The sequence below is a fragment of the Erinaceus europaeus genome, chromosome 6, assembly GCF_950295315.1.
Source record: "Erinaceus europaeus chromosome 6, mEriEur2.1, whole genome shotgun sequence".
NCBI classification, from domain to species: Eukaryota; Metazoa; Chordata; class Mammalia; order Eulipotyphla; family Erinaceidae; genus Erinaceus; species Erinaceus europaeus.
In genome coordinates, this window is record NC_080167.1 from 9,604,304 (window position 1) to 9,614,724 (window position 10,421).

The window sequence follows — 10,421 nt, forward strand, 5'->3', positions numbered from 1 at the left end:
CATAAAGAAGTGGCTCACTACATTCCTGTCCCACATCTTGGAATCTGAGTCTATGCCCAAAATTTGGCGTCGTGCGAAGATAATAGCAGTTTTGAAACCAAAGAAAGACCCAACACTGGCCACCAGCTATAGACCAATCTCTCTCCTCTCCATGTGTTACAAACTCCTTGAGAGGCTGCTTCTGTCATGTATTTCTCCTCTTACAGAGAAATTCCTATCACCCACCCAAGCTGGTTTCCACCCAGGAAAATCTACCTGTGAACAAGTCCAGGCCCTCTCAACTTACATTGAAAATGGATTCCAGAAGAATTTAAAGACAGGTGCTGTCTTTGTTGATCTCACAGTAGCCTATGACACGGCATGGCACCGTGGTCTCCTAGTCAAGATCTCAAGATGCCTGCCTCCATGGGTGGCCAACACTATATCGTTTCTTCTCCAAAACAGAAGATTCCGGGTGCATCTGGGTGACAAGTCTAGCAGATGGAGACTTGTCTCAAGTGGCCTCCCCCAGGGCTCTGTTCTGGCTCCTACGCTATTTAATATTGACATCAATGACCTTCCAGAAACTTCTTCAAGGAAGTTCATCTACACCGATGACATCTGCTGTGCAACTCAAGCATCCAAGTTTGACATCCTCGAGGAAACACTCACGAAAGACATGTCTCTGATATCTGATTACTGTAAGAAATGGCGACTAATCCCTAGCACTGCAAAAACGGTATCATCTGTTTTCCATCTACACCATGCCTCGGCCTCGCGTGAGCTTAATGTGCAGCTTGGCGATACGAGAATCCGGCATGAAGCCCAGCCAGTCTATCTTGGCGTTACTCTCGATCACACTCTGTCATTTCACGAACATCTCATAAAAACTGCAGCAAAGGTGGGCGCGAGGAACAACATCATTGCAAGACTGGCCAGCTCCTCATGGGGCGCGAGCGCTTCCACACTACGATCATCATCTCTGGCATTATGCTATTCCACTGCAGAATACTGTGCCCCAGTATGGTTCCGTAGCCCCCATGTCCACTTGGTCGATTCCAAATTATATTCCTCCATGAGGATAATTTCTGGAACCATCCGTTCCACCCCGGTTCCATGGCTGCCAGTTCTTAGCAACATCGCCCCGCCAGATATTCATTGGGATGCGGCATCATCTAAGTTCATTTCCCAAGTCTATGCTCGACCGGACCTGCCAATATACGCGGATATCTTCGCCCACCCTGTCCAACGCTTGATGTCTCGTCACCCAATCTGGTCCCCTACGCCTACACTGAACTTCTCTGTTCCAGTCTCTTGGAAACAAAGCTGGCAGTCAGCTGAGGTCAAGAACAAACACCTCATCACAGACCCCTGCAAGCGTCAACCCGGCTTTGACCTAGCACGTTATGATCGGGCCCTCCTCAATCGCTATCGAACAGGCCATGGCCGGTGCGCCGCTATGTTCCATCGCTGCGGAGCCAGAGACGACCCGAACTGCCCCTGCGGCCACAGACAGACTATGACCCACATAGTCAACGACTGCCACCTCTCCAGATTCAAAGGAGGTCTCGAAACTTTCCATCAGGCTCAACCTGACGCTGTTGACTGGCTACGGAAGAAGGGCAAACGCTAGAAGAAGAATAGAGCATATATATCACCACACACGAGGACCTAGGTTCAAGCCCCCTGTCCCCACCTGCAGGGGGAAAGCTTCATGAACAGTGGGAGTAGTGCTGTAGGTGGCTCTCCTTACCTTTATCTCCTTCTGTCTCTTATTCTTTATGAAAGATAAAAGGAAGTATGACCACTGGGATGGGGGGCTGTGTAGGCACTGAGTCCCAGTGATAAAACTGGGGGGTGGGGGGTGGGAAGAAAAAGAAACAGGAAGAAAGAAATGGGTTGAAACTAGATAAGAGTTTGATGTGAAGTGAGATCAGCCAGAAAGATACGGATGAATACGGGATGATCCCATCCATAGATAGAAGCTGAGAAAGAAGGACAGAAGAGGAAACACAAAGCAGAACTTGGACTGGGCTTGCTGTACCGCACTAAAGTAAAAGACTCTGGGGTGTGTGTGTGTGGGGGGGGTCGGGTCCTGGGACATGATGGTGAAAGAGGACCTAGGTGGAGGGTTAGAGTGTTATGTGGAAAACTGAGAAATGTTCCACACTGCCAACTGCTGTATTTTACTGTGGAACATAAACCATGGATGTCCCCAATAAAGAAAAGAAAAATAAATAAGTAAGAAATGGGTCGAAACTAGATAGAGGGGATGGTTGTACAACACTGTGAATGTCGTCACAGTCTCTGAGTGGACTTCTGTGACTTGGTTAGCTTTAGAACTGGGAAGGTAGCTCACTGGACATAGTGCCAGCTTGGGAAGTCTGAGCCCTGGCATTCAATCTGGTCTCTTTCTCTCTCTCTCTCTCTCTCTCTCTCTCTCTCTGCTGCTGCTGCTCTCCATTTCCTTCTCTCTCTCAAATAATTATTAAATAAAATAAAATGATAAACTTTATATCATACAAAATTTATTTCAATTTTAAAGAATAATACAATGGTTCACTCAGTAGAGCACACACCTTGCCAGGCTCAGGGTCCCAGATCAAGCCCTAGCCGCCACCCAGGAGCACCATGCAAAGGGAGAAGCTTCACAAGCCGTGGAATGGTGCTGTGTGTCTCTCCTATCTCTGTCTCTTTCTCTGTCTCAATCTCCCACCTGGGAAACTGATTTGCCATGCACGGAACTCAGATTTGAGCCTGGCCTCTGAGGGAAGCTTCTGTACTGGGGTCTCTCTCTTCCTTTTTCGGTTTCCTTTTTTTTCTTTTTCTTTCTTTTTTTTTTTAAATTAATTATTTTAACCAGAGCACTGCTCAGCTCTGGCTTACCGTGGTGCAGAGGATTAAAACTGGAATTTTGGAAAATCAGACATGAAAGTCTTTTGCATAATCATTATACTACCTCTCTCCTTTTCTATAAAAAAAACCTAAGTATAGAGGGAGTCAGGCGGTAGCACAGCGGGTTAAGCACACGTGGCACAAAGCACAAGGACCAGCATAAGGATCCCAGTTCGAGCCCCTGACTCCCCACCTACAGGGGAATTGCTTCACAGGTGGTTAAGCAGGTCTGCAGGTGTCTATCTTTCTCTCCCCCTCTCTGTCTTCCCCTCCTATCTTGATTTCTCTCTGTCCTATCCAACAACAACGACATCAATAGCAACAACAATACTAGCTACAACAATAAAAAAAACAGCAAGGCTAACAAAAGGGAATAAAGAAAATTTAAAAAAAAACTCAGTATGAGTGGTGAAGGCCTGGTGATGACCAAAAACAGTGCCTCTCACCCTCTAACTGGGGGGGGGGGGTGAGGGGGTGTCCACTGAGAACAGTAGAATCACACAGGCTCAAAGCCCCCCCAGCCTCTCATGCCTGAGGCTCCTAAGTCCCAGGTTCAATCCCCCACACCACCATAAGCCAGAGCTGAGCAGTGCTCTGGTGTTTCTCTGTGTGTGTCTCTCTCTCTGCATCTCTCTCAAAAAAAAATAATAATAAAATTTTTTTTTAAAGTCCTCCCAGCAAAACCCTTGCTGATTAATGAGACAGAAGAGAACTGTGAGGCCTCTTTCCAGTTCTCATGGAGGCTCTGGCTTAAACCCTGCCTGGCCACCAGCCCATATTTCCTCTCCCACTCCCCTCCTCTGGGGCTCTACCACCTCTCCTCCTCTGGCATGCCTCTTCTCCTCTTGGGGGCCTGGCAGAGAACTCCCTGCATCCTGGGAACCCTAGTCAAGCCACCCATGCACTGGGGGCCACCTCCAGAAAATGTACATCAGAGACCCTCAGGCCTCATTGGGCCCGTGGACATATTTCCCTTGGCCCAGGCTCTATTCCTAAGAATTCCCAAGCACTTGCCAACATTTCAGCACAGAGCAATTTCCCATGAAACCCACACACTGATCTCCAGCTTCTCCAGAGAGTCTCAGAGGCAGTGAGCACTCAGGGTCCTCATTCCCCTAATCCAGGAGGGCCAGGCTTTGGCAGCCCCTGCTCTCTAGCTTTCCACAGTCCCCAACTTTTAATTTAATTTATTTTTTTTATTTTAATGAGTGAAAAAGACAGAGACAGAAACTGAGATAGATAGAGATAAGCCAGTGCACTGCTCAGCTCTTGCTTATAGTGGTGCTGGGAACTGAACCCAGGACTTTGGAGCCTCAGGTATGTGAACTATTTTGCTTAAACAGTATGCTACCTTCCCCTGCCCAGGTGAGGTCATCTTTAAGGTTTTTTTTCTTTGCCTCCAGGGTTATTGCTGAGGCTGCACTATGAATCCACTGCTCCTGGAGGTCATTTTTCCCATTTTGTTGCGCTTGTTGTTGTCCTTGTTGTTATTGTTGCTATTACTGTTCCTGTTGTTGGATAGGACAGAGAGAAATGGACAGAGGAGGGGAACACAGAGAGGGGGAGAGAAAGATAGACACCTGCAGACCTGCTTCACCGCTTGTGAAGTGACCCCCCCCCCCTGCAGGTGGGGAGCCAGGGGCTCCAACCGGGATCCTTGTGTCGATCCTTAGGTTTCGCGCCTTGTGCGCTGAACATCTCACTACCTCCCGGCCACCAAAGGCCTTTTTTGTTGTGATTCCCCCCCACCCCCCAGCATGGCTCAGCTCTGGCCACCAATGATATTGAGGATTAGAAGCTAGGACCTCTCGCCTGCAAGGACTGTGCACCACCAGTGTGCCGTCTCCTCAACCTCTGAGGACTCTTTCAGCAATTGTCTTTGATTTGGAGCCACAAGCCTTGGTTCTCCAGGGGGCAGCACTGCTGCGCCTGGAAATTCCCAGGATGTGAAGGTCTGGGGAAGCAGAGTGAGCGGTTGTTCCAGGATGCTACTGCCTGGAGCCCCTTCCCAAGGTCAACATGGTCCCCTCCATTGTGTCTGGAAGCATTGGCTGTTAGTCACTTTCAGCAGAACAGCCAATCAGAGGTTGCCTCACCTGGCTGGTCCCGCCCCTGAACAGCCCGCAGCCAATGAGTGGCTGACAAGGCTGTAGAAGGCCCGCCTCCCTAGAGGTGTAAGACTGAGACTGTGAGGACCCCAGGCAGCCTAGCTGCATCCAGACCCAGGTCCTGTCTGTCTTTCCCTCCCCCTGAGAAAGGGTCGGTCTAAACGCTACACTCCCCAATGAGCAGCGTGTGTCAAGATCTACTTGGTGTGAAGGCTGGTTCTTAGTCTAGAGGCGTGTGCAGAGATGCTTTACTTCCTCTGGGCCCAGACTCATAATAATCACAGTTCATCACTACCTCTGCACAGGAGACCCAAGATCCTCCCTTTGTGGGTGTCTAAAGGAAGGGGACAGACATAGAGATAGAGATGATAGAGACAGAAATGAGGGTCCGGGTGGTGGCGCGCCTGGTTTAGCGTACATGTTACAATGTGCAAGGACCCGGGTTGGAACCCCGGTCCCCACCTGCAGGAACCCCGGGTCACCACCTGCTCCGTGGGTGGTGAACAGTACTGCAGGTGTCTCTCTGTCTCTCTCCTTTTCTATCACTCCCCCTTCCCTCTCAATTTTTGGGTGTCTCTATGCAATAAATAAATTAGAGAATTTAAAAAAGTTAAAAAAGAGAGAGAGGTGATAGAAATAGAGGGGGTCAGGTAGTGGCACACCGGGTTAAGTGCATATAGTACGAAGAGCAAGAATCCACACAGAGGATCCTGGTTTGAGCCCCGGGCTCTTCACCTGTGGGGAGAGGGGGTCGCATCACAACTGGTGAAGCAGATACGCAGGTGTCTATCTTTCTCTCCCTCTCTCTATTTCCCTCTCCCCTCTCAATTTCTCTCTGTCTTACCAATAAAAAAAAAAGGGAAAAAAAAGACTGCTAGGAGCAGTGAATTCATAGTGCTGGCCCCAGGACCCAGAGATAACTCTGGAGGCAGAGAGAGAGAGAGAGGGAGAAAGAGAGACAGAGACCAAAGCACCGCTCAAATCTGGCTTATAGTGGTGCTGGGGATTGAACCTGGGACTTTGGAGCCTCAGGCCTGGGAGCCATTTTGCGTGTGCCATGTTTATTTCTGGAATCCTGACACCTAGCACAGTTCCTGCCCCACTTAAGCACCAAGTGGCTGGTTGCATTGAATTGGAGTGTGTGTGTGTGTGTGTGTGTGTGTGTGTGTGTGTAATTAATCACCACTGCTAATATCTCTATAATGAGTATCAGAAAGTGTGCCTCATTCTGTCCACGCATTATTTCTAAGTCTATGATAACCCTCTCTAGAAGAGGCTTAATATCATCCCAGGAGAGAACCCCAAGACTTGGCAGGGGGAAGTTGTGATATTGTACTGGAATGAGAAAGCGATTTGCGTCCTGTTGCTCTTAAAACCCTTGTCATTTCCTAAGTGACGAGAGCCCCAGGGAGTGTGTTTTATTGTAAAATGTGGTCTTGGTCCACAATTCCTGAAATAGTTTCAGAGCAGTGAAACTGAAAGGAGTGTCTTATCCACTGCTCGCCAGCCCCTTCCCACCAGGCTTGGCTTTCTCCTAATCAACTGGTTTAGGGTGAGGCCACTCGGTGGCCTTGGACTGGCTCTGCTCAGCAGAAAGGTGAGATTGCATGATTAGGAAGTTGGAATTTTCCGTCTTCTCCACTGCACCTCTGCAGGGGCACAGGGCAGGGTTAAGTGGGGGAAAGTGGAGGATACAATTCCCTTGCTTGCAGGATTTCACTGCTCTGGCAGCTGTGTTCTCATTCAGAGAGAGAGGAGGAGGAGTGACACCACAGCATCAGATCTTCCTCCAGTGGCATAGGACTTCCCTAGGGTGCCAGGGTTCCAACCTGGGCCACATGCATGGCAAGGCAGGTAACTTACCTGGTGAGCTACCTTTCTGCCCCCTCCCCCTTTATTCTTGTACTTTATTTATTATTCCTCTCCATCCCTCACCCCCTACCACTCTCCTCTCCAACTGCTGCCCCAACCACAGTGCCTGTTAATTTAGAACCTGTCCTGCCAATTCATCTGACCACACCAGTGATTTCCCTATGAAGGGGAACCCATACTGTTTTGTGTCTACTTAATTTATATAAATTACTGAGCAAGGGGCACCTGGCTGAGCACACATGCTACAATTCTCAAGGACCCAGATTCAAGCCCAAGTCCTCACCTGTATGGGGAAAGCTTTGCGAGTGGAGAAGCGGTGTTGCAGGTGTCTCTCTCTCTAGCTCCCCCCTCCTCTCAATTTCTGGCTGACTCTATCCGATAAATAAAGATAATAAATAAACAAGTAAATTATTGAGCAATAACCCTAATTCTTTAGCCCTTTTCACTCAACACCATGCCCTAGAAAGGAATCCATTTAGAAAGGAAACAAACAGCCAGCAACAGGGTTGCCGGGTTTAGCTAACAAGAGTTGCTATGTTAAATGGAGTTTTAGGGAACTATATGTATTTTTTTAAATATATATATATATATATTTATACACTTGCTTATTTTGGATAGAGACCAAAATTGCAAGGGGGAGGTAAGTAGATAGATAGACAGGTGACAGATAGATAAACAGATGATAGATAGAGATAGACCTGCAGCACTGCCTCACCACTTGTGAAGCTTTCCCTCGTAGGTGGGAACCAGGGGCTTGAACTTGGGTCCTCTTGCACTTCTTCTTCTTGCGTTTGCCCTTCTTCCGTAGCCAGTCAACAGCGTCAGGTTGAAAGCTGTCAGGAGCTGCTTGTTGCTGGCTTTGAAAGTGACTGGGATCCATGTGGATTCAGTCGGCTAGGAAGGATCGTCAGTTTCCCCAATGAATGGGGACTCACGGGATGCACCACGGGAAGGTCGATCCAATGCATCTTGCACTGTAATGCATGTGCTCAACCAAGTGCACAACCACCTGGCCCACTCTGAGTAAAAAAAAAAAAAAAAATTGTGGGTACAATTTTAAGGTAGATGTATATCCCATGCTATACTTGAACTAAAATGGCATTGTGTGCTTCTTCTGGCGTTTTTGCAGGAGAGGAAAAGGAGTCTGGGAAGCAGGAGTCACTTCTCTCAGGGGCAGAGCCAGGTGCCAAGGCTGGGGCAGTCCTTCTGGAAGACCCTACCCTGTGGGCTCTGAAGCTTCAAGAGGAGAGGAGTTGATGCACAGGAAAATGTGTTACAATGTTCAAGGACCTGGGTTCAAGCCCCTGGTCCCCACTTGCAGGGGAGGGACAACTTCACGAATGGTGGAGCAGTGTGGCAGACGCCTCTCTTTCTCCCTCCCTCTCTATCTCCCTCTTCTCAATTTCTATCAAATAAATAAAAAATATATATATATTTTTAAATTTTTTGTATTTATTTATTTTCCCTTTTGTTGCCCTTGTTGTTTAGCATTGTTGTAGTTGCTATTGTTGTTATTGATGTCGTTGTTGTTGGATAGGACACAGAGAAATGGAGAGAGGAGGGGAAGACAGAGAGGAGGAGAGAAAGACATACACCTGCAGACCTGCTTCACCACTTGTGAAGCAACTCCCCCTGCAGGTGGGGAGCTGGGGCTCGAACCGGGATCCTTACACCGGTCCTTGTGCTTTGTGCCACGTGTGCTTAACCTACTGCGCCACCACCCGACTCCCAAAATATATTTTTTAAAAGAGTCAACTCTACCCAGGTAGGAAGGTGGCAACACTTTCTGCCTCTGTGTGGTTCTCCAGACTCTTCCATTATGGTGCCCAGCACAGAATAGGATTTGCAGCATTTCATCTCAAGGAGATGAATAATCGATCCTAGCATTTCACACAGTGCTTAGTGCAGAGTGGGTGCCCAGTAAATATTCAGCGAATGGGTGATCCCTCTTATAAGGACAAAGCACACATTTCTCTCTAGCCAGAGCCCCACAAGAAACCCTTATCAGCCACTGAAACCCATGAGCCATTGTGCCACCTCACTAGCTGGGCCATAGCCAACATCTGTCTCCCTCACCTGTGCACATTCCCTGAAACTCACCCATAACCGTGACTGAAAGTAACATGGTCCCAATTTCCATATTATTAGAAAGAGGTGGAGCTCACCATAAATGATTCAAGACATGTCAATCAAACGACAATACAAACGATGCATTTATTTATTTTTGTCTCCCTGAGCTGACTTTGCTTCGTTCCCGCTTGCGCCTTCTGGGGGGGTTCTCGCGCCTTCCTTTTTGCTTTGAAGTCTGCCGGCTGATATTTTATTCATCACAGAGTTTAACAAAGCCTGCATGGTGAAAAGAATTCAGGTTGGCATCTGCAAGAAAAGGGTTAGCAGGACTGTGCGGAGACCCTCAGGACTCCGGTTGGTCCCAGAAAGTTCTAGCTCATTTTCTGTGTTGTTTGAGTCACTGCTGTGGGGACACACAGCAGGGGGCGAGGACAGACATTGTCCCCATCTGTCCTAGTGGAGCTGAGCCTCCCACCCCTCTGTGAAGTGTGGTTAGAGTACCAATTCCTCCCTGGGTGGGGTGGGAGTCCCAGAGTTGCTCATTTTAATTAGTTTCCTGACTTGGAAAGGGACAAAGTCATCAAAACGTGCTGCCTCTTTGGCACTGGAGTTGCCCTCTGAAGCATTTATCCTCATTTTCTGAAACAGTTTAGAATGTGCGGGCTGAACGTGCATGCCCTTTCACTGGGGAGAAAAATGGGGAAAAAAACTCAACCCTTCCCAGCACCCCCCTAGCCCCCGCCAGAGCAGCTGCTCCTGCCGGCCTGGATTTGCTGGTGGAGGAACTCGGTGCAAAAGAGGTCAAGCCACCTGGGGCTGGCTCTAGGCCCCAAAGTGTGAGCCCACTCTCGGCACTTAGCTTCTAGAACATTCTGAAGAGGAGATGGCAACATGGACACTCTTGAGGGTTTGGACGGTTGGTGGTTTGGATTCTTGATTTATCCTTTAGTTATGGCTGCTTGCGTGATACGGAGAGAAAGTTTCACTGGCAGGAGGGAGAAACCAGAGCATTACCCGGGTGCATGGGGTACTTGGGACCCAACGAGGGGCCTCAGGTGTGCAAGTCTGGTGCTCCAGCACCTGAGCTATCTCTTTGCCACCAGGCTGATGTGGAATCTGAGTTCTTTTGTTTTTCTTTCTTTTGTGTATTCATTCGTTTATTTTTGCATTCGAGAGGGCAGATTGTCAGAATGCTGCAACTCCAAGAGGGCCTCAGAGCCGGTGGGATGCATGTGAGAAGAGTGTCTTATGCCCTTCTGCCGATTCTGTCAAAACACTACAAACTCTCTTTCCATGGGCTACAAAAGTTTCCAGAAAGGGAAATAGTAGCAAGGCCACACCTGTGTTGGCTGCTTTGTGATTGCAAGTGTTAAAAACACCAAGAGAGCAAGAGCAGCATCTCTGCCTTACCTGACCAGGGACAGTGTGCGTTCACCTGTGTACCACCAATGGTCCTGCTCTGGCTAAGAGTGGTTCTGTTCCCAGCATTTTTCTCTA

At 48.5% G+C, this 10,421-nt stretch overlaps 1 long non-coding RNA gene across 2 annotated transcripts; it reads left to right on the forward strand.

Moving 5' to 3' along the window:
• Nucleotides 1–5,226: 5,226 nt before the first annotated feature.
• Nucleotides 5,227–8,296, forward strand: LOC132539082 (uncharacterized). 2 transcript variants are annotated; one of them, XR_009550385.1, is made up of 2 exons: nt 5,227–6,579; nt 7,984–8,296. It is a non-coding gene; the product is annotated as an uncharacterized LOC132539082 (long non-coding RNA). The 2 variants fall into 2 exon arrangements; XR_009550384.1 differs by lacking the exon at nt 5,227–6,579 and adding an exon at nt 6,675–6,848.
• Nucleotides 8,297–10,421: the final 2,125 nt, after the last annotated feature.